Source organism: Triticum urartu, chromosome 2, assembly GCF_003073215.2.
Source record: "Triticum urartu cultivar G1812 chromosome 2, Tu2.1, whole genome shotgun sequence".
In the NCBI taxonomy this organism is placed as follows: Eukaryota; Viridiplantae; Streptophyta; class Magnoliopsida; order Poales; family Poaceae; genus Triticum; species Triticum urartu.
In genome coordinates this window covers 172,205,356-172,230,729 of record NC_053023.1, presented here as the reverse complement: position 1 = coordinate 172,230,729, position 25,374 = coordinate 172,205,356, and positions in this window count along the sequence as shown.

The following is a 25,374-nucleotide window of genomic DNA, read 5'->3' as shown; positions in this document are numbered from 1 at the left end:
CTCTATGTAACCCTAGATCCCCCCGGTGTCTATATAAACCGGAGGGTGTAGTCCGGAAAGGATATACTCAATACCTTAGTCATACAGGCTAGACTTCTAGGGTTTAGCCATTACGATCTCGTGGTAGATTAACTCTTGTAATACTCGTATTCATCAATATCAATCAAGCCCGAACCTGGGTAAAACTTCGTGTCCCCTGTCTCCTGTTACCATCAACCTTAGACGCACAGTTCATGACCCCCTACCCGAGATCCGCCGGTTTTGACACCGACAGCGGGCCCCTCTCCCTTCACCCTATAAATAGAGGGGTGGTGGGAGGGCAGCCGAACCCCTTCCCTGGCGCAGCCCTCCCCCTGTCCAACACCTCCTCCTCCTCCTCCGTAGTGCTTGGCGAAGCCCTGCCGGAGAACTGCAAGCTCCACCACCACGCCGTCGTGCTGCCGGAGCTCTCCCTCAACTTCTCCTCTCCCCTTGCTGGATCAAGAAGGAGGAGACGTCCCTGGGTTGTATGTGTGTTGAACACGGAGGCTTCGTCCATTTGGCGCTTGATCGGATCTTTCGCGATTTGAATCGCCGCGAGTACGACTCCATCAACCGCGTTTTTGTAACGCTTCCGCTTAGCGATCTTCAAGGGTATGAAGATGCACTCCCTCTCTCTCTCGTTGCTAGCATCTCCTAGATTGATCTTGGTGACACGTAGGAATTTTTTTGAATTATTACTACGTTCCCCTAGTGGCATCATGAGCTAGGTCTATGCGTAGAGTCTATGCACGAGTAGAACACAAAGTGGTTGTGGGTGATGATTTGTTCAATTTGCCTATCGTTACTAGTCTTATCTTGATTCGGCGGCATTGTGGGATGAAGCGGCCCGGATCGACATACACGTACGCTTACGTGAGACTGGTTCCACCGACTGACATGCACTTGATGCATAAGGTGGCTAGCGGGTGTCTTTCTCTCCCACTTTAGTTGGATCGGATTCGATGAAAAGGGTCCTTATGAAGGGTAAATAGCAATTGGCATACCACCATTGTGGTTTTTGCATAGGTAAGTAGTGTTCTTTCTAGAAACCCATAGCATCCACGTAAAACATGCAACAACAATTAGAGGACGTCTAACTTGTTTTTGCAGGGTATGCTATGTGATGTGATATGGCCAAAATGATGTTATGAACGATATATGTCATGTATGAGGTTGATCATGTTCCTGTAATAGGATTCACGACTTGCATGTTGATGAGTATGACAACCGGCAGGAGCCATAGGAGTTGTCTTAATTTATTGTATGACCTGTGTGTCAATGAAAATGCCATGTAATTACTTTACTTTATTGCTAATCATTAGTCATAGTAGTAGAAGTAATAGTTGGTGAGACAACTTCATGAAGACACGATGATGGAGATCATGCTGTCATGCCGGTGATGATGGTGATCATGCTGCACCTTGAAGATGGAGATCAAAGGCGCAAGATGATATTGGCCATATCATGTCACTTTATGATTTGCATGTGATGTTTGTCATGTTTACATCTTATTTGCTTAGAACGATAGTAGCATAAATAAGATGATCCCTCACTAAAATTTCAAGAAACGTGTTCCCCCTAACTGTGCACCGTTGCGAAGGTTCATTGTTTCGAAGCACCACGTGATGATCGGGTGTGATAGATTCTAACGTTCGCATACAACGGGTATAAGCTAGATTTACACATGCAAAACACTTAGGTTGACTTCACGAGCCTAGCATGTACAGACATGGCCTCGGAACATGAGAGACCGAAAGGTCAAACATGAGTTGTATAGTAGATACGATCAACATGGATATGTTCATTGTTCATGACTAGTCCATCTCACGTGATGATCAGACACGGCCTAGTCGACTTGGGTCATGTATCACTTAGATGACTAGAGGAATGTCTATCTGAGTGGGAGTTCATTAAATAATTTGATTAGATGAACTTAATTACCATGAACTTAGTCTAAAATGTCTTTACAATATGTCTTGTAGATCAAATGGCCCACGCTAATGTTGCCCTCGACTTCAACGCATTCTTAGAGAAAACCAAGCTGAAAGACGGTGGTAGCAACTATACGGATTGGGTCCGTAACTTGAGGATTATCCTCATAGTTGCCAAGAAAGCATATATCCTTGAAGCACCGCTAGGTGACGCACCCATTTTCCCAGCAACTCAAGACGTTATGAACGCCTCGCAGTCGCGTATTGATGATTACTCCCTGGTTCAGTGCAACATGCTTTACAACTTAGAACCGGGGCTCCAAAAGTGTTTTGAGCAGCATAGAGCATATGAGATGTTCCAAGAGCTAAAAATGGTTTTCCAAGCTCATGCCCGGGTCGAGAGATATGAAGTCTCCGACAAGTTCTACAGTTGTAAGATGGAGGAAAACAGTTCTGTCAGCGAGCATATACTCAAAATGTCTGGGTTGCACAACTGCTTTCTCAGTTGGGAGTTAATCTTCCAGATGACTCGGTCATTGACAGGATCCTCCAATCGCTTCCACCTAGCTACAAGAGCTTTGTGATGAACTACAATATGCAAGGGATGGAGAAGTCCATTCCTGAGTTATATTCAATGCTGAAATCAGCGGAGGTGGAAATCAAAAAGGAACATCAAGTATTGATGGTGAATAAAACCACTAGTTTCAAGAAAGGCAAGGGTAAGAAGAACTTCAAGAAGGACGGCAAAGGAGTTGCCGCGCCCGGTAAATCAGTTGCCGGGAAGAAGCCAAAGAATCAACCCAAGCCCGAGACTCAGTGCTTTTATTGCAAGGGAAATGGTCACTTGGAGCGGAACTGCCCCAAGTACTTAGCGGATAAGAAGGCCAGCAACGCCAAAGGTATATGTGATATACATGTTATTGATGTGTACCTTACTAGCGCTCGTAGTAGCTCCTGGGTATTTTATACTGGTGCGGCTGCTCATATTTGTTACTCAAAACAGGAGCTGCGGAATAAGCAGAGACTGCTGAAGGACGAGGTGAGGCGCGTCGGGAATGGTTCCAAGGTCGATGTGATCGACGTCGGCACGCTACCTCTACATCTACCTACGGGATTCGTTTTAAACCTCAATAATTGTTATTTAGTGCCAGCTTTGAGCATGAACATTGTATCTGGATCTCGTTTAATGCGAGATGGCTACTCATTTAAATCCAAGAACAATGGTTGTTCCATTTATATGAGAGATATGTTTTATGGTCATGCCCCACTGGTCAATGGTTTATTTCTATTTAATCTCGAACGTGATGTTACACATATTCATAGTGTGAATGCCAAAGATGTAAGGTTGATAATGATAGTCTCACATACTTGTGGCACCTGCCTTGGTCACATTGGTGTCAAACGCATGAAGAAACTCCATGTAGATGGACTTTTGGAGTCTCTTGGTTATGAATCATTTGACACGTGCAAACCATGCCTCATTGGCAAAATGACCAAGACTCTGTTCTCCAGAACAATGGAGCGAGCAACCAACTTATTGGAAATCATACATACTGATGTGTGCGGTCCAATGAGCGTTGAGGCTCGCGGTGGCTATCGTTATGTTCTCACCCTCACTGATGACTTAAGTAGATATGGGTATGTCTACTTAATGAAACACAAGTCTGAGACCTTTGAAAAGTTCAACGAATTTCAGAGTGAGGTAGAGAATCAACATGACAGGAAAATAAATTTTTTACGATCAGATCGTCGAGTAGAATACTTGAGTCACGAGTTTGGCACGCACCTAAGGAAATGTGGAATTTTTTCACAACTCACGCCGCCTGGAACACCTTAGCGAAATGGTGTGTCCGAATGTCGTAATCGCACTCTATTGGATATGGTGCGATCTACATGTCTCTTACCGATCTACCGCTGTCATTTTGGGGTTATGCTTTAGAGACTGTCGCATTCACTTTAAATAGGGCTCCGTCAAAATCCATTGAGACAACACCGTATGAATTATGGTTTGGAAATAAACTGAAGCTGTCGTTTCTGAAAGTTTGGGGATGTGATGCTTATGTCAAGAAACTTCAACCTGAAAAGCTCGAACCCAAGTCGGAAAAATGCGTCTTCATAGGATACCCTAAGGAAACTATTGGGTATATACCTTCTACCTCAGATCCGAAGGCAAGATCTTTGTTGCGAAGAATGGATCCTTTCTAGAGAAAGAGTTTCTCTTGAAATAAGTAAGTGGGAGGAAAGTAGAACTTGATGAGGTACTGCCTCTTGAACCGGAGAGTAGCACAGCTCACGAAGATGTTTCTGTGGTGCCTGCGCCGACTAGAGAAAAACTTAATGATGATGATCATGAAACTTCGGATCAAGTTGCTACTGAACTTCCTAGGTCCATAAGGACACGTTCCGCAATTGACGCATTCTATGATTATGAGATATGGCAAATGGACGTCAAAACGGCATTCCTTAATGGTTTCCTTAAGGAAGAATTGTATATGATGCAGCCGGAAGGTTTCGTCGATCCTAAGAATGCTGACAAGGTATGCAAGCTCCAGCGCTCCATCTATGGGCTGGTGCAAGCATCTCGGAGTTGGAACATTCGCTTTGATGAAATGATCAAAGCGTTTGGGTTTATGCAGATTTATGGAGAAGCCTGTGTTTATAAGAAAGTGAGTGGGAGCTCGGTAGCATTTCTCATTTTATATGTGGATGACTTACTATTGATGGGAAATGATATAGAACTTTTGGAAAGCATAAATGCCTACTTGAATAAGTGTTTTTCAATGAAGGGCCTTGGAGAAGCTGCTTACATATTAGGCATCAAGATCTATAGAGATAGATCGATACGCCTCATTGGTGTTTCACAAAGCACATATCTTGACAAGATATTGAAGAAGTTCAATATGGATCGGTCAAAGAAGGGGTTCTTTCCTGTTTTGCAAGGTGTGAGATTGAGCACGGATCAATGCCCGACCTCGGCAGAAGATAGAGAAAAGATGAGTGTCATCCCCTATGCCTCAGCCATAGGGTCTATTATGTATGCCATGCTGTGTACCAGACCTGATGTGAACCTTGCGGTAAGTTTGGTAGGGAGGTACCAAAGTGATCCCGGTATGGAACACTGGACAGCGGTTAAGAATATCCCGAAGTACCTGAAAAGGACTAAGGATATGTTTCTCGTTTATGGAGGTGACGAAGAGCTCGTCGCAAAGGGTTAAGTCGATGCTAGCTTCGACATAGATCTGTATGACTCCAAGTTACAAACCGGATACGTGTACATTTTGAATGGTGGGGCAGTCAACTGGTGCAGTTGCAAGCAAAGCGTCGTGGCAGGATCTACATGTGAAGCAAAGTACATAGCTGCTTCGGAGGCAGCACATGAAGCACGCTGGATGAAGGAGTTCATCACTGACCTAGGAGTTATTCCCAATGTGTCAGGCCCGATGACTCTCTTCGGTGACAACACTGGAGCTATTGCCCTTGCCAAGGAGCCCGGGTTTCACAATAAGACTAGGCATATCAAGCATCGCTTCAACTCCATTCGTGAATATATTCAAGATGGAGACATAGATATTTGTAAAGTGCATACAGATCTGAATGTCGCAGATCCGTTGACTAAACCTCTTCCACGAGCAAAACATGATCAACACCAGAAATCTATGGGTGTTCGATTCATCACAATGTAACTAGATTATTGACTCTAGTGCAAGTGGGAGACTGTTGGAAATATGCCCTAAAGGCAATAATAAAGTGGTTATTATTATATTTCCTTGTTCATGATAATTGTCTATTGTTCATGCTATAATTGTATTAACCGGAAACCGTAATACATGTGTGAATGCATAGATCGTAATATGTCCCTAGTAAGCCTCTAGTTAACTAGCTCGTTGATCAATAGATGGTCATGGTTTCCTGACCATGGACATTGGATGTCGTTGATAATGAGATCACATCATTAGGATAATGATGTGATGGACAAGACCCAATCCTAAGCGTAGCACAAGATCGTGTAGTTTGTTTGCTAAAGCTTTTCTAATGTCAAGTATCTTCCTTAGACCATGAGATTGTGCAACTCCCGGATATCATAGGAATGATTTGGGTGTACCAAACGTCACAACGTAACTGGGTGGCTATAAAGGTGCACTACAGGTATCTTCGAAAGTATCTGTTGGGTTGGCACGAATCGAGACTGGGATTTGTCACTCCGTATGACGGAGAGGTATCTCTGGGCCCACTCAGTAATGCATCATCATAACGCGTGTAGGGGGAAACGACACCTATAGGATCACAGGGAATCCCTTCTACGGTTGGCAGGCGCGGGGCTGTGGAAAGAGCGGGTTTAGACGATCAACACAGGGGAATTTATCCAGGTTCGGTCCGCAAGTGATGCGTAATACCCTACTCCTGCTGGTTTGTGTTTATCTAGTGTTCTTGGACTATCCACAAAGCGCGCAGGGTCCAAAAAGTCTGAATCCTTCTCTAGTATGCCTCGGGCCTCCTTTTATAGCCAAAGGGGTCGCCACAGTGGCACACAGGAGGTGGAAAGTTCATACTGTACACACGTCTATCGCCTGGCATCGTAGGACAAACGCATTTAATGCACTGGCGACGTGCCCTCTCACTTTATCGGGGACGACAAGGAAGCCCGTCTCATCTGTCGCCGCCTCGTCTTGCTCTGACGCGCGTCCAGACTGACTAGGCGTGCAGCGGCACGCTGGCTGGTTGGATGCTTAGTTGGTGAGGTGGCAGAGTCTTCACGAAGATCTACATGCTACCACGCAGGTGCTTGCTGAGTTGGCCTGGAAGCTGCACGTCGCCACGCAGGTGCCTGCCTTGTTGGCGGGTTTACTGCTGTGTTAAAACTGTGGTGGAGCCTAATACGTCCCCAACGTATCTATAATTTTTGATTGTTCCATGCTATTATATTATCCATCTAGGATGTTTTATATGCATTTATATGCTATTTTATATAATTTTTGGGACTAACATATTAACCTAGAGCCCAGTGCCAGTTTCTGTTTTTCCGTGTTTTGAGTTTTACAGAAAAGGAATACCAAATGGAGTCCAATTGACTTGCCAATTTTTTATGATTTTCTATGGACCAAAAGAAGCCCCCGGAGTAAAAGAGTTGGGCCAGAAGAGTCCCGAGCCATCCACGAGGGTGGGGGCACACCCTACACCCTGGGCGCGCCCCCTATCTCGTGGACGACTCGGGGACCCCCTGACGTGAGACCTACGCCAAAAATTCATATAAATACAGAAACCTCCAGAAAATAACCTAGATCGGGAGTTCCGCTACCGCAAGCCCCTGTAGCCACCAAAAACCAATCGGGACCCTGTTCCGGCACCCTGCCGGTGGGGGGATCCCTTACCGGTGGCCGTCTTCATCATCTCGGCGCTCTCCATGATGAGGAGGGAGTAGTTCACCCTCGGGGCTGAGGATATGTACCAGTAGCTATGTGTTTGATCTCTCTCTCCCGTGTTCTTGACTCGGCACGATCTTGATGTATCGTGAGCTTTGCTATTATAGTTGGATCTTATGATGTTTCTCCCCCTCTACTCTCTTGTAATGGATTGAGTTTTCCCTTTGAAGTTATCTTACCGGATTGAGTCTTTAAGGATTTTAGAACACTTGATGTATGTCTTGCATGTGCTTATCTGTGGTGACAATGGGATATTCACGTGATCTACTTGATGTATGTTTTGGTGATCAACTTGCGGGTTCAGTGACCTTGTGAACTTATGGATAGGGGTTGGCACACGTTTTCGTCTTGACTCTCTGGTAGAAACTTTGGGCCACTCTTTGAAGTACTTTGTGTTGGTTTGAATAGATGAATCTGAGATTGTGTGATGCATATCATATAATCGTACCCATGGATACTTGTGGTGACATTGGAGTATCTAGGTGACATTAGGGTTTTGGTTGATGTGTGTCTTAGGGTGTTATTCTAGTCCGAACTCTAGGATAGATCGAATGGAAAGAATAGCTTCGTGTTATTTTACTACGGACTCTTGAATAGATCGATCAGAAAGAATAACTTTGAGGTGGTTTTGTACCCTACAATAATCTCTTCATTTGTTCTCCGCTATTAGTTTCTTTGGAGTGACTCTTTGTTGCATGTTGAGGGATAGTTATATGATCCAATTATGTTATTATTGTTAAGAGAACTTGCACTAGTGAAAGTATGAACTCTAGGCCTTGTTTCCTAGCATTGCAATACCGTTTTCGCTCACTTTTATCATTAGTTACCTTGTTGTTTTATAATTTCAGATTATAAAAACCTATATCTACCATCCATATTGCACTTGTATCACCATCTGTTCGCTGAACTAGTGCACATATACAATTTACCATTGTATTGGGTGTGTTGGCGACACAAGAGACTCTTTGTTATTTGGTTGCAGGGTAGTTTGAGAGAAACCATCTTCATCCTACGCCTGCCACGGATTGATAAACCTTAGGTCATCCACTTGAGGGAAATTTGCTACTGTCCTACAAACCTCTGCACTTGGAGGCCCAACAACGTCTACAAGAAGAAGGTTGTGTAGTAGACATCAAGCTCTTTTCTGGCACCGTTGCCAGGGAGGTTAGTCCTTGAAGGTGTATCTTTAGATCTTGCAATCGAATCTTTTTGTTTCTTGTTTTATCACTAGTTTAGTCTATAAAAGAAAACTACAAAAAATGGAATCGAGGTTGCCTCATATGCTTCATCTTTTTAATATCTTTCGTGAAAATGATGGAAAGGAAAATTGTGCTCAAGTGTTAGAAGAAGAATGTATTAAAATGTTTGGCACTAAATATTTGGATGATGAGAATGATTGCAATGTTGTTAGTATGAATCCTTTGAATATCCATGACGCTAATGATATGCAAAGCCACAAGCTTGGGGATGCTATGTTTGATGAAGATGATACTTTTTGTTCCCCAAGTTTTGATGAGCAAATTTACTATGATGAAATAATGCCTCCTATCTATGATGATTATTGTGATGACACGTATGCTATAGAGAATAATGATAATAGTGAAAATTGTCATCTTGATTTCAATTTTCAATCCCATGATAGTTATTTTGTTGAATTTGCTCCCACTATTTCGAATGAGAAGAATTTTGCTTATATGGAGAGTAGTAAAAATTTTATGCTTATGAATCATGAAAAGAATGCTTTATGCGATGGTTATATTGTTGAATTCATTCATGATGCCACTGAAAATTATTATGAGAGAGTAACATATGCTTTTACATATTGCAATAATATCAAGTTTCCCCTCTATGTGTTGAAAATCTTGAAGTTATGCTTGTTTTGCTTTCCTATGCTAGTTGATTCTTGTTCCCACAAGTTGTTTGCTCACAAAATCCCTATGCATAGGAAGTGGGTTAGACTTAAATGTGCTTGTTATATGCTTCATCCTGCTCCCGTTATGTCTCAATTTTTATCTTTTATGTGAGCATCATTGAAATTATCATGCCTAACTAAAATGGCAATAAAGAAAAGCGCTTGTTGGGAGACAACCCAACTTTTACCACTACTGTTTTTGTGTGTCCTCATGATGAAGCTACTGTAGTAATCATGTTTTATAGCTTTCGTTTCAATAAAGTGCCAAGTAATGCCTTTAGGATCTTCTTGGGTGATTGTTGTTTGATCTTGCTGATAAAAACAGAAAGTATGCGCTCACGAAAATAATTATATTTTTTACCAGAGAGCGATAAAATACTAATTCCAACTGCGGTATATCAATATAGTTTTTATCCTAGTTGTCCTAATTTTTCATAATTTTTGTGGTTACAGAAGTATTCCAAATCTCGAGACTACTACAGACAGTTCTGTTTTTGACAGATTCTGTTTTCTATGTATTGTTTGCTTATTTTGATGAATCTATGAGTAGTATCGGAGGGTATGAACCATAGATAAGTTGGAATACAGTAGACATTACACCAATATGAATTTAGAATGAGTTCACAACAGTAACTAAGTGGTGATTTATTTTCTTATACTAACGGAGCTTCGAGTTTTTTGTTAACTTTTGTGCTGTGAAGTTTTCAAGTTTTCGGTAAAGATTTGATGGACTATGGAATAAGGAGTGGCAAGATCCTAAGCTTGGGGATGCCCAAGGCACCCCAAGGTAATATTCAAGGACATCCAAGAGCCTAAGCTTGGGGATGCCCCGGATGGCATCCCCTCTTTCGTCTTCGTTCATCGGTAACCTTACTTGGAGCTATATTTTTATTCACCACATGATATGTGTTTTGCTTGGAGCGTCATTTTATTTTATTTTATTTTGCTTGTTGTTTGAATAATATACCAAGATCTGAGATTCTTAAATTTTAGAGAGTCTTCACATAGTTGCATAATTATTCAACTACTCATTGATCTTCACTTATATCTTTTGAAGTAGTTTGTCGTTTGCTCTAGTGCTTCACTTATATCTTTTAGAGCGCGACGGTAGTTTTATTTTAAAGAAATTATTGATATCTCATACTTCACTTATAGTATTTTGAGAGTCTTTTAGAACAGCATGGTAATTTGCTTTGGTTATGAAACTAGTCCTAATATGATGGGCATCCAAGATGGGTATAATAAAAACTTTCATATAGAGTGCATTGAATACTGTGAGAAGTTTGATACTTGATAATTGTTTTGAGATATAAAGATGGTGATATTAGAGTCATGCTAGTTGAGTAATTGTGAAATTGAGAAATACTTGTGTTGAGGTTTGCAAGTCCCGTAGCATGCATGTATGGTAACCATTGTGTGACAAATTTGAAGCATGAGGTGTTCTTTGATTGCCTTCCTTATGAGTGGCGGTCGGGGACGAGCGATGGTCTTTTCCTACCAATCTATCCCCCTAGGAGCATGCACGTAGTTCTTGGTTTTGATGACTTGTAGATTTTTGCAATAAGTATGTGAGTTCTTTATGACTAATGTTGAGTCCATGGTTTATACACACTCTCACCCTTCCATCATTGCTAGCCTCTTTGGTACCGTGCATTGCCCTTTCTTACCTTGAGCGTCAGTGCAAACTTCGCCGGTGCATCCAAACCCCATGATATGATACGCTCTATCACACATAAGCCTCCATATATCTTCCTTAAAACAGCCACAATACCTACCTATTATGGCATATCCATAGCCATTCTGAGATATATTGCCATGCAACTTTCCACCGTTCCGTTTATTATGACACGCTTCATCATTGTCATATTTCCTTGCATGATCATGTAGTTGACATCGTACTTGTGGCAAAGCCACCGCTCATAATTTTTTATACATGTCACTCTTGAATCATTGCACATCCCGGTACACCGCCGGAGGCATTCATATAGAGTCATATTTTGTTCTAGTATCGAGTTGTAATTTTTGAGTTCTAAATAAATAGAAGTTTGATGATCATCATTATTAGAGCATTGTCCCGTGTGAGGAAATAAAAAAAGAGAAATGCCAAATAAAAAAGGAGAAGGCCCAAAAAAAGAGAAAGGCCAAATAAAAAAGAGAAGGCCCCAAAAATGAGAGAAAAAGAGACAAGGGACAATGTTACTATCCTTTTTCCACACTTGTGCTTCAAAGTAGCACCATGATCTTCATGATAGAGAGTCTCTTATTTTGTCACTTTCATATACTAGTGGGAATTTTCATTATAGAACTTGGCTTGTATATTCCAACAACGGGCTTCCTCAAAATGCCCTAGGTCTTCGTTAGCAAGCAAGTTGGATGCACACCCACTTAGTTTATTTTGTTGAGCTTTCATACATTTATAGCTCTAGTGTATCTGTTGCATGGCAATCCCTACTCCTCGCATTGACATCAATTGATGGGCATCTCCATAGCCCGTTGATTAGCCACGTCGATGTGAGACTTTCTCCCTATTTGTCTTATCCACACAACCTCCATCATTATATTCTGTTCCACCTATAGTGCTATGTCCATGGCTCGTGCTCATGTATTGCGTGAAAGTTGAAAAAGTTTGAGAATACTAAAGTATGAAACAATTGCTTGGCTTGTCCTCAGGGTTGTGCATGATGGGAGCATTTTGTGTGACGAAAAAGAAGCATGGCCAAACTATATGATTTCATAGGGATGAGCTTTCTTTGGCTATGTTATTTTGAGAGGACATAATTTCTTGGTTAGTATGCTTCAGGTATTATTGTTTTTTGTCAATATTAAACTTTTGTCTTGAATATTATGGATCTGAATATTCTTGCCACAATAAATAAGATTACATTGATGAATATGTTAGATAGCATTCCACATCAAAAATTCTGTTTTTATCATTTACCTACTCGAGGACGAGCAGGAATTAAGCTTGGGGATGCTTGATACGTCTCCAACGTATCTATAATTTTTGATCATTCCATGCTATTATATTATCCATCTAGGATGTTTTACATGCATTTATATGCTATTTTATATGATTTTTGGGACTAACCTATTAACCTAGAGACCAGTGCCAATTTCTGTTTTTTCCTTGTTTTTTGAGTTTTACAGAAAAGGAATACCAAACGGAGTTCAATTGACATGCCAATTTTTGATGATTTCTTATGGACCAAAAGAAGCCCCCGGAGTAAAAGAGTTGGGCCAGAAGAGTCCCGAGACATCCACGAGGGTGGGGGCGCGCCCTACTCCCCTGGGTGCGCCCGCCTATCTCGTGGACGACTCGGGGACCCCCCTGACATGAGACCTACGCCAAAAATTCCTATAAATACAGAAACCTCTAGAAAATAACCTAGTTCGGGAGTTCTACTGCTGCAAGCCCCTGTAGCCACCAAAAACCAATCGGGACCCTGTTTCGGCACCCTGCCGGAGGGGGGATCCCTCACCGGTGTCCATCTTCATCATCCCGGCGCTCTCCATGACGAGGAGGGAGTAGTTCACCCTCAGTTGGATTTATGATGTTTCTCCCCCTCTACTCTCTTGTAATGGATGAGTTTTCCCTTTGAAGTTATCTTATCAGATTGAGTCTTTAAGGATTTGAGAACACTTGATGTATGTCTTGCATGCTTATCTGTGGTGACAATGGGTTGAGTTTTCCCTTTGAAGTTATCTTATCGGATTGAGTCTTTAAGGATTTGAGAACACTTGATGTATGTCTTGCATGTGCTTATCTGTGGTGACAATGGGATATTCACGTGATATACTCTATGTATGTTTTGGTGATCAACTTGCGGGTTCAGTGACCTTGTGAACTTATGCATAGGGGTTGGCACACGTTTTCGTCTTGACTCTCCTGTAGAAACTTTGGGGCACTCTTTGAAGTACTTTGTGTTGGTTTGAATAGATGAATCTGATATTGTGTGATGCATATCGTATAATCATACCCATGGATACTTGTGGTGACATTGGAGTATCTAGGTGACATTAGGGGTTGATGTGTGTCTTAAGGTGTTATTCTAGTATGAACTCTAGGATAGATCGAACGGAAAGAATAGGTTCATGTTATTTTACTACGGACTCTTGAATAGATCGATCAGAAAGGATAACTTTGAGGTGGTTTCGTACCCTACAATAATCTCTTCGTTTGTTCTCTCCTATTAGTTTCTTTGGAGTGACTCTTTGTTGCATGTTGAGGGATAGTAAAATGATCCAATTATGTTATTATTGTTGAGAGAACTTGCACTAGTGAAAGTATGAACCCTAGGTCTTGTTTCCTAGCATTGCAATACCATTTTCGCTCACTTTTATCATTAGTTACCTTGCTGTTTTTATAGTTTCAGATTATAAAAACCTATATCTACCATCCATATTGCACTTGTATCACCATCTCTTCGCCGAACTAGTGCACCTATACAACTTACCATTGTATTGGGTGTGTGATACGTCCTCCATTTTGCATCATGCTTTTATATCGATGTTTATTGCATTATGCCTATTCTCTCCTATTTTACAAGGTTTACATGAAGAGGGAGAATGTCGGCAGCTGGGATTCTGGGCTGGAAAAGGAGCGAATATTAGAGACCTATTCTACATAGCTCCAAAAGTCCTAAAACTTCACGGAAGTTATTCCAGAATATATAAAAAATATCGAGCAAAGAAAGTTCCAGAGGGGGGCCACACCCTGGCCACGAGGGTGGGGGCGCGCCCTACCGCCCCTAGGCACGCCCCTGCCTCGTGGGACCCCTGGTGGCCCTCTGATGCCCGTCTTATGCTATATGAGGTCTTTCATCGAGGAAAAAATCATAAGCAAGCTTACAGGATGAAACTCCGCCGCCACGAGGCGGAACCTTGGCGGAACCAGTCTAGGGCTCCGGCAGAGCTGTTCTGCCGGGGAAACTTCCCTCCAGGAGGGGGAAATCATCACCATCGTCATCACCAACGATCCTCTCATCGGGAGGGGGTCAATCTCCATCAACATCTTCACCAGCACCATCTCATCTCAAACCCTAGTTCATCTCTTGTATCCAATCTTTGTCTCAAAACCTCAGATTGGTACCTGTGGGTTGCTAGTAGTGTTGATTACTCCTTGTAGTTGATGCTAGTTGGTTTACTTGGTGGAAGATCATATCTTCAGATCCATTACTCATATTAATACCCCTCTGATTATGAACATGAATATGCTTTGTGAGTAGTTATGTTTGTTCCTGGGGACATGGGAGAAGTCTTGCTATTAGTAGTCATGTGAATTTGGTATTCGTTCGATATTTTGATGAGATGTATGTTGTCATCCCTCTAGTGGTGTCATGTGAACGTCAACTACATGACACATGACCATTGTTTGTTCCTAGAGGGAGACATTGGGAAGTAATAAGTAGATGATGGGTTGCTAGAGTGACAGAAGCATAAACCCTAGTTTATGCGTTGCTTCATAAGGGGCTGATTTGGATCCGTATGTTTCATGCTATGGTTAGGTTTACCTTAATACTTCTGTTGTAGTTGTGGATGCTTGCAATGGGGGTTAATCATAAGTGGGATGCTTGTCCAAGTAAGTACAGCACCCAAGCACCGGTCTACCCACATATCAAATTATCAAAGTACCGAACGTGAATCATATGAATGTGATGAAAACTAGCTTGACGATAATTCCCATGTGTCCTCGGGAGCGCTTTACTTCATATAAGAGTTTGTCCAGGCTTGTCCTTTGCCACAAAAAGGATTGGGCCATCTTGCTGCACCTTACTTAATTTTATTACTTGCTACTCGTTACAAATTACCTTATCACAAAACTATCTGTTACCGATAATTTCAGTGCTTGCAGAGAATACCTTACTGAAAACTGCTTATCATTTCCTTCTGCTCCTCGTTGGGTTCGACACTCTGACTTATCTAAAAGCTACGATAGATCCCCTATAGTTGTGGGTCATCAGGACTCTTTTCTAGTGATGTTGCCGGGGAGTGAAGTGCCTTTGGTAGGTGGAATTTGGTAAGGAAAATTTATATAGTGTGCTGAAATTTACTGTCACTTGTTACTATGGAACATAATCCTTTGAGGGGCTTGTTCGGGGTATCTTCACCCCGACCAGTAGAGCAAAGAGTTGCTCCTCAACCTACTGAACCTACTAAAAATGTTTACTTTGAAATTCCTTTGGGTATGATAGAGAAACTGCTAGCTAATCCTTTTGCAGGAGATGGAACATTGCATCCTGATTTACACTTAATCTATGTGGATGAAGTTTGTGGATTATTTAAGCTTGCAGGTATGCCCGATGATGTTATCAAGAAGAAATTCTTCCCTTTATCTTTGAAGGGAGATGCATCGACATGTTATAGGCTATGTGATGATATGGGATCATGCGACTACAAGCGATTGAAATTGGAATTCCATCGGAAGTTTTATCCTATGCATCTTGTTCATTGTGATCGTAATTGCATATATAATTTTTGGCCTCGCGAAGGATAAAGCATCACTCAAGCTTGGGGGAGGCTTAAGTCAATGTTATATTCATTCCCCAATCAGGAGCTCTCAAGAGAAATGATTATTCAAAAAAATTATGCTCGGCTTTCTCTCAGTAATCGCTCCATGCTCGATACTTCTTATACTGAATCTTTTATGATGAAGACTATTGAATTCAAATTGGATTTATTGGAAAGAATTAAACGCAACTCTGAAGATTGGGACCTCGAAGAAGGTAAGGAGTCAGGTATAACACCTAAGTTTGATTGTGTTAAGTCTTTTATGGATACCGATGCTTTTCATGAATTTAGCACTAAATATGGACTTGGCTCTGAGATAGTAGCTTCCTTTTGTGAATACTTTGCTACTCATGTTGATCTCCCTAAGGATAAGTGGTTTAAATATAATCCTCTCATTGAAGTAAAAGTAGTTGCACCTATTAAAATTGAAGAAAATACTATCACTTATAATGATCCTGTTGTTCCTACTGCTTATGTTGAGAAACCACCTTTCCCTGTTAGAATAAAGGATCATGCTAAAGTTTCAAATATAGTCAACAAAAGTAATATTAGGACACAAAAACCCCTGGAGCAAGTTAAAGTTGAACCTAAGATTGTTATGGTTAAAGATCTCTTGGCTGATAATATTGATGGGCATGTTATTTATTTCTGTGATGAGACTGCTAGAATTGCTAGACCTGATACTAAACATAAACATAGACCTGTTGTAGGCATGCCTGTTATTTCTGTTAAAATAGGAGATCATTGCTATCATGGCTTATGTGATATGGGTGCTAGTGCAAGTGCAATACCTCATTCCTTATACAAAGAAATTATGCATGATATTGCACCTGCTGAGATAGAAGATATCGATGTTACCATTAAGCTTGCCAATAGAGATACTATTTCACCAATTGGGATTGTTAGAGATGTTGAAGTCTTGTGTGGGAAGGTTAAATATCCTACTGATTTTCTTGTTCTTGGTTCCCCACAAGATAGCTTTTGTCCCATTATATTTCGTAGACCTTTCTTGAATACTGTTAATGCCAAGATAGATTGCAATAAGGATATTGTTTCTATTGGTTTAGGGGATATGTCTCATGAGTTTAATTTTGCTAAGTTTCATAAACAACCCCGTGATGAAGAATTGCCTAGTAAAGATGAAATAATTGGTCTTGCTTCTATTGTCGTGCCTCCCACTGATCCTTTAGAACAATATTTGCTAGACCATGAAAATGATATGTTTATGAATGAAAGAAGGGAAATAGATGAAGTATTCTTTAAACAGGGACCTATTCTGAAGCACAATTTGCATGTTGAAATCCTAGGGGATCCTCCTCCAGCCAAGGGTGATCCCGTGTTTGAGCTTAAACCATTGCATGATACTCTTAAATATGCTTATCTTGATGAAAATAAGATATATCCTGTTATTATTAGTGCTAACCTTTCAGAGTACGAGGAAGAAAAAATTATTGAAAACTCTGAAGAAGCACCGCGCTGCTATTGGATATACTCTTGATGATCTTAAGGGCATTAGTCCCACTCTATGTCACCACAAAATAATTTTGGAGAAAGATGCCAAACCAGTTATTGATCACCAATGACGGCTGAATCCTAAGATGAAAGAAGTGGTAAGAATATTAAAGCTCCTTGAGGCAGGCATAATTTATCCCGTTGCTGATAGTTAGTGGGTAAGTCCTGTCCATTGTGTCCCTAAGAAGGGAGGTATTACTGTCGTTCCTAATGATAAAGATGAATTGATCCCACAAAGAATTATTACGGGATATAGAATGGTAATTGATTTCCGCAAATTAAATAAAGCTACTAAAAAGGATCATTACCCTTTGCCTTTCATTGATCAAATGCTAGAAAGATTATCCAAACATACACATTTTTGCTTTCTAGATGGTTACTCTGGCTTCTCTCAAATACCCGTGTCAGCTGATGATCAAGCAAAGACCACTTTTACTTGCCCTTTCGGTACTTTTGCTTATAGATGTATGCCTTTTGGTTTATGTAATGCACCTGCTACCTTTCAAAGATGCATGATGGCTATATTCTCTGACTTTTGTGAAAAGATTTGTGAGGTTTTCATGGACAATTTCTCCGTTTATGGATCCTATTTTGATGATTGCTTGAGCGAGCTTGATCAAGTTTTACAGAGATGTGAAGAAACTAATCTTGTCTTGAATTGGGAGAAGTGCCACTTTATGGTTAATGAAGGTATTTTCTTGGGGCATAAAATTTCTGAAAGAGGTATTGAAGTTGATAAAGCTAAAGTCGATGCTATTGAAAACATGTTGTGTCCCAAGGACATCAAAGGTATACAAACTTTCCTTGGTCATGCCGGTTTTTATAGGAGGTTCATTAAGGACTTTTCAAAAATTTCCCGGCCTCTGACTAACCTATTACAAAAATATATTCCTTTTGTATTTGATGATGATTGTGTAGAAGCATTTGAAATACTTAAGAAAGCTTTGATTTCTGCACCTATTGTTCAACCACCTGATTGGAATTTACCTATTGAAATTATGTGTGATGCTAGTGATTATGCTGTAGGTGTTGTTCTAGGGCAAAGAGTTGATAAGGAATTAAATGTTATTCAATATGCTAGTAAAACTCTAGACAATGCCCAGAGAAATTATGCTACTACCGAAAATGAATTTTTAGCAGTTGTTTTTGCTTGTGATAAGTTCAGACCTTATATTGTTGATTCTAAAGTAATTATTCACACTGATCATGCTGCTATTAAATACCTTATGGAAAAGAAAGATGATAAACCTAGACTTATTAGATGGGTTCTCCTACTACAAGAATTTGATTTGCATATTATTGATAGAAAGGGAGCTGAGAATCCTGTTGTAGACAACATGTCTAGGTTAGAGAATGTTCTTGATGACCCACTACCTATTGATGATAGCTTTCCTGATGAACAATTAAATGTCATAAATGCTTCTCGAACTGCTCCATGGTATGCTGGTTATCCTAATTATATTGTTGCTAAATTTATACCACCTAGTTTCACATACCAGCAAAAGAAAAAGTTCTTCTATGATTTGAGACATGACTTTTGCGATCACCCACATCTTTATAAAGAAGGAGTAGATGGTGTTATTAGACATTGTGTACCTGAGCATGAACAGGAACAGATCCTACGCAAGTGTCACTCCGAAGCCTATGGAGGACACCATGCTGGAGATAGAACTACACACAAGGTATTGCAATCCAGTTTTTATTGGCCTACTCTCTTCAAGGATGCCCGTAAGTTTGTCTTATCTTGTGATGAATGTCAAAGAATTGGTAATATTAGTAGGCGTCAAGAAATTCCTATGAATTATTCACTTGTTATTGAACCATTTGATGTTTGGGGCTTTGATTATATGGGACCTTTTCCTTCCTCTAATGGGTATACACATATTTTAGTTGCTGTTGATTATGTTACTAAGTGGGTAGAAGCTATTCCAACTAGTAGTGCTGATCATAACACCTCTATTAAGATGCTTAAAGAAGTTATTTTTCTGAGATTTGGAGTCCCTAGATATTTAATGACTGATGGTGGTTCACATTTTATTCATGGTGCCTTTCGTAAAATGCATGCTAAGTATGATGTTAATCATAGAATTGCATCTCCATATCATCCACAGTCTAGTGGTCAAGTAGAACTTAGGAATAGAGAGCTCAAATTAATTTTGCAAAAGACTGTTAATAGATCTAGGAAGAATTGGTCCAAGAAACTTGATGATGCACTATGGGCCTATAGAACTACATATAAAAACCCTATGGGTATGTCTCCGTATAAAATGGTTTATGGTAAAGCATGTCACTTACCTCTTGAATTAGAACATAAGGCATATTGGGCTATTAAAGAGCTCAACTATGACTTCAAACTTGCCGGTGAGAAGAGGCTTTTTGACATTAGCTCACTTGATGAGAACCCAGGCATATGAAAATGCCAAACTGTTTAAAGAAAAAGTTAAAAGATGGCATGACAAAAGGATACAAAAGCGAGAGTTTAATGTAGGTGATTATGTATTGATATACAACTCTCATTTAAGATTTTTTGCAGAAAAATTCTCTCTAAATGGGAAGGCCCTTTCTTCATCGAGGAGGTCTATCGTTCCGGTGCCATAAAAATCAACAACTTCGAAGGCACAAATCCGAGGGTGGTGAACGGTCAAAGAATAAAACATTATATCTCACGTAATCCTATAAATGTTGAAACTAATATGATTGAAATCGTAACCCCGGAGGAATACATAAGGGACACTTTCCAGAACGTTCCAGACCCCGAAAAGGAACAGGTACGTCGTATGGTAAGTAAACGGGCACCAAAACAGTTCTAATGGCAATTTTTCTCCGTTTTGGAATATTTAGAAAAATAGGAAAATAAGAAGAAGTCTGGGAAGGACACGAGGCTTCCACGAGGGTGGGAGGTGATACGTCTCCAACGTATCTATAATTTTTTATTGGTACATGCTATATTATCTACCGTTTTGGACTATATTGGGCTTTATTTTCCACTTTTATATTATTTTTGGGACTAACCTATTAACCGGAGGCCCAGCCTAGAATTGCTGTTTTTTTGCCTATTTTAGTGTTTCGAAGAAACGGAATATCAAACGGAGTCCAAACGGAATGAAACCTTCGGGAACGTGATTTTCTCACCGAACGTGATTCAGGAGACTTGGACCCTACACCAAGGCATCAGAGAGGCGGTCACGAGGGTGGGGGTGCCCCCCCTAGGGCATGCCCCCTACCTCGTGGGCCCCTCGGAGCTCCACCGACGTACTTCTTCCTCCTATATATACCTACCTACCCCCAAATGAACAGAGACGGAGCCAAAAACCTAATTCCACCACCGCAACTTTCTGTATCCATGAGATCCCATCTTGGGGCCTGTTCCGGAGCTCCGCCGGAGAGGGCCGTCATCACGGAGGGCTTCTACATCATCATAGCCTCTCCGATGAAGTGTGAGTAGTTTACCTCAGACCTTCGGGCCCATAGTTAGTAGCTAGATGGCTTCTTCTCTGTTTTTGGATCTCAATACAAAGTTCTCCCCATCTCTTGTGTAGATCTATTCAATGTAATCTTCTTTTTGCGGCGTGTTTGTTGAGACCAATGAATTGTGGGTTTATGATCAAGTCTATCTATCAATAATATTTGAATCTTCTCTGAATTCTTTTATGTATGATTGGTTATCTTTGCAAGTCTCTTCAAATTATCCGTTTGGTTTGGCCAACTAGATTGGTAGTTCTTGCCATGGGAGAAGTGCTTAGCTTTGGGTTCGATCTTGCGGTGTCCTTTCCCAGTGACAGAAGGGGCAGCAAGGCACGTATTGCATCGTTGCCATCGAGGATAACAAGATGGGGTTTATTTCATATTGCATGAATTTATATCTCTACATCATGTCATCTTAATTAAAGCGTTACTCTGTTTTTAACTTAATACTCTAGATGCATGGTGGATAGCGGTCGATGAGTGGAGTAATAGTAGTAGATGCAGAATCGCTTCGGTCTACTTGTCACGGACGTGATGCCTATATACATGATCATGCCTAGATATTCTCATAACTATGCTCAATTCTTTCAATTGCTCAACAGTAATTTCACCCACCATAGAATACTTATGCTCTTGAGAGAAGCCACTAGTGAAACCTATGGCCCCCGGGTCTATTCTCATCATATCAATCTCCATCACTTTAATCTTGATTTTCTTTTACTTTATCTTTTATTTTTCACTTTGCATCTTTATACCAAAAATACCAAAAATATTATATCTATCAGATCTCACTCTCGTAAGTGACCGTGAAGGGATTGACAACCCCTAATCGCGTTGGTTGCGAGTAGCTATCGTTTTGTGTAGGTACGAGGGACTTGAGCGTGGCCTCCTACTGGATTGATACCTTGGTTCTCAAAAACTGAGGGAAATACTTACGCTACTTTGCTGCATCATCCCTTCCTCTTCGGGGAAATCCAACGCAAGCTCAAGAGGTAGCAAGAAGGATTTCTGGCGCCGTTGCCGGGGAAGTCTACGCAAAAACTCAACATACCAAGTACCCATCACAATCCCTATCTCTCGCATTACATTATTTGCCATTTGCCTCTCGTTTTCCTCTCCCCCACTTCACCCTTGCCGTTTTATTCGCCCTCTCTATTTGCCTCTTTTTGCCCGCTTGCTTTTTGTTTGCTCGTGTGCTAGTTTGTTTGCTTGTTGTCATGGCTAGTCTCATATCTTCTCCGTTGTCTCCCGAGAATGAAGTTCTAAATTTTAAAAAAAGGGAGGGAGAAAATGTAAAAGATGCTTGGTATAGAATTTGCAATGCTCAAAATAGATCTACCGAGAAGCAATCTACTTCAGTTCTTCTCCGCAATTTTTATGTAGGTGTTAATCCTTGGTATAGATATATCCTCGATACCATTACCGGAGGGAACTTCTTGCGTAGCCATACTTTTGATTCTTATAATGCTATGTTAGATTTATTTGGCTCACCACCTCTTTTGGTTAACGGAACCATGTTAACTTTGGAGCATGTTATGCAAAGACTTGAAATTATTGAAAATAAAGTTGCTACTATTGAATTAATTGAAAATCTAGATAAAAAGATCCACAATCAAATTACTCAATATGGATCTAAGGTAGGAATGACTTTGAAAAGTATTAAGGAAAAGGAACCCAAAGTTAATGAGAAGATAAACTTAGATTCTACTAGAATTGATAAACTTGAGGGTATCATTACAAACTTGGGAACCGCTTTTTATTCTGTAAAGAATACTCCAAGTCCTCCTACTAAAATTGCCAAGCTTATGTATGTTCCTAGAAATAAGGGTGAATCATCTAGTAAGGAAACTGCGGATCTTAAATCTATAAGTATTCATCCCAATCTTTTTGCTATCATTAAGGAAACAATTGCTACAATGAATTTTTTGATCTTGTGCCTAAAAGTTTGATAATCACTAGAAAGGAATAAATTTCTAAGAAAGATAGATTCCTCATTGAAGAATTGCCTACCAAAGATGGCAATACCTAGATCTATCCTCGCTTTTATGCCTAGCTAGGGGCGTTAAACGATAGCGCTTGTTGGGAGGCAACCCAATTTTATTTTTATTCCTTGCTTTTTGCTCCTGTTTAGTAATAAATAAATTATCTAGCCTCTGTTTTGGTTGTGTCTTTTGTGTTTAATTAGTGTTTGTGCCAAGTAGAACCGTTGGGAAGACTTGGGGAAAGTCTTGTTGAACTTGCTGTAAAAAACAGAAACTTTAGCGCTCACGAGAACTGCTGTCATTTTTATTTGGAGAGTGTTATTTAGTTAATTATTTTTGCAGATGATTAATAGATAAATTACTCACGTCCAGAAATTTATTTTAGAATTTTTGGGGTTCCAGATCTTACGCTAGCTACAGATTACTACAGACTGTTCTGTTTTTTGACAGATTCTGTTTTTCGTGTGTTGTTTGCTTATTTTGATGAATCTATGGTTAGTAAAATAGTTTATAATCCATAGAGAATTTGGAATACAGTAGGTTTAACACCAATATAAATAAATAATGAGTTCATTACAGTACCTTGAAGTGGTCTTTTGTTTTCTTTCGCTAACGGAGCTCACGAGTTTTCTACTTTAAGTTTTGTGTTGTGAAGTTTTCAAGTTTTGGGTGAATTCTTCTGATGGATTATGGAACAAGGAGTGGCAAGAGCCTAAGCTTGGGGATTCCCATGGCACCCCCAAGATAATCCAAGGACACCAAAAAGTCAAAGCTTGGGGATGCCCCGGAAGGCATCCCCTCTTTCGTCCACTTCCATCGGTAATTTACTTGGAGCTATATTTTTATTCACCAACATGATATGTGTTTTGCTTGGAGCGTCTTGTATTATTTGTTTCTTTGGTTGTTAGTGTGCCACAATCATCCTTGATGTACACACCTTTTGATAGAGCCATACATGAATTAGAATTTGATAGAATACTCTATGTGCTTCACTTATATCTTTTTGAGCTAAGTAGTTTTGCTCTATGTGCTTCACTTATATCTTTTGAGCGTTATAATTTTGCTCTATGTGCTTCACTTAGATCTTTTAGAGCACGGTGGTGGATTTGTTTTAAAGAAACTATTGATCTCTCATGCTTCACTTAAATTATTTTGAGAGTCTTAATAGCATGGTAATTTGCTTAATAATAACATGCTTGGTATTCAAGATTTGTGAAACTTTCTTTTGAGTGTGTTGAATACTAAGAAAAGTTGGATGCTTGATAATTGTTTTGAGATATGGAGGTAATAATATCAAAGTCATGCTAGTAGAGTAATTGTGAATTTGAGAAGTGCTTGTGTTGAAGTTTGCAAGTCCCGTAGCATGCACGTATGGTAAACGTTATGTAACAAATTTGAAACATGAGGTGTTATTTGATTGTCCTCCTTATGAGTGGCGGCCGGGGATGAGCGATGGTATTTTCCTACCAATCTATCCCCCTAGGATCATGCGCGTAATACTTTGGTTTTTGATGGCTTGTAGATTTTTGCAATAAGTATATGAGTTCTTTATGACTAATGATGAGTCCATGGATTATACGCACTCTCACCCTTCCATCATTGCTAGCCTCTACAGTACCGTGCATTGCCCTTTCTCACATCAAGAGTTGGTGCAAACTTCGCTGGTGCATCTAAACCCCGTGATATGATACGCTCTTTCACACATAAACCTCCTTATATCTCCCTCAAAACAGCGACCATACCTACCTATTATGGCATTTCCATAGCCATTCCGAGATACATTGCCATGCAACTTTCCACCATCCAGTTTATCATGACACATTCATCATTGTCATATTGCTTAGCATGATCATGTAGTTGACATAGTATTTGTGGCAAAGCCACCGTTCATAATTTTTTTCATACTTGTCACTCTTGATTCATTGCATATCCCGGTACACCGCCGGAGGCATCCATATAGAGTCATACTTTGTTCTAGTATCGAGTTGTAATCATTGAGTTGTAAATAAATAGAAGTGTGATGATCATCATTCAATAGAGCATTGTCCCCCAAAAAAAGGCCCCAAAAAAGGGGCAATGCTACTATCTTTTTTCCACACTTGTGCTTCAAAGTAGCACCATGTTCTTCATATAGAGAGTCTCTTGAGTTATCACTTTCATATACTAGTGGGAATTTTTCATTATAGAACTTGGCTTGTATATTCCAACAATGGGCCTCCTCAAGTGCCTAGGTCTTCGTGAGCAAGCAAGTTGGATGCACACCCACTTAGTTTCTTTTAAAGAGCTTTCATACATTTATAGCTCTAGTGCATCCGTTGCATGGCAATCCCTGCTCCTTGCATTAACATCAATCGATGGGCATCTCCATAGCCCATTGATTAGCCTCGTTGATGTGAGACTTTATCCTTTTTGTCTTCTCCACATAACCCCCATCATTATATTCTATTCCACCCATAGTGCTATATCCATGGCTCACGCTCATGTATTGCGTGAAAGTTTATGAGTTTGAAATTATTAAGGTATGAAACAATTGCTTGGCTTGTCATCGGGGTTGTGCATAATGAGAGCATTCTTGTGTGACGAAAATGGAGCATGAATAAACTATATGATTTTGTAGGGATGAA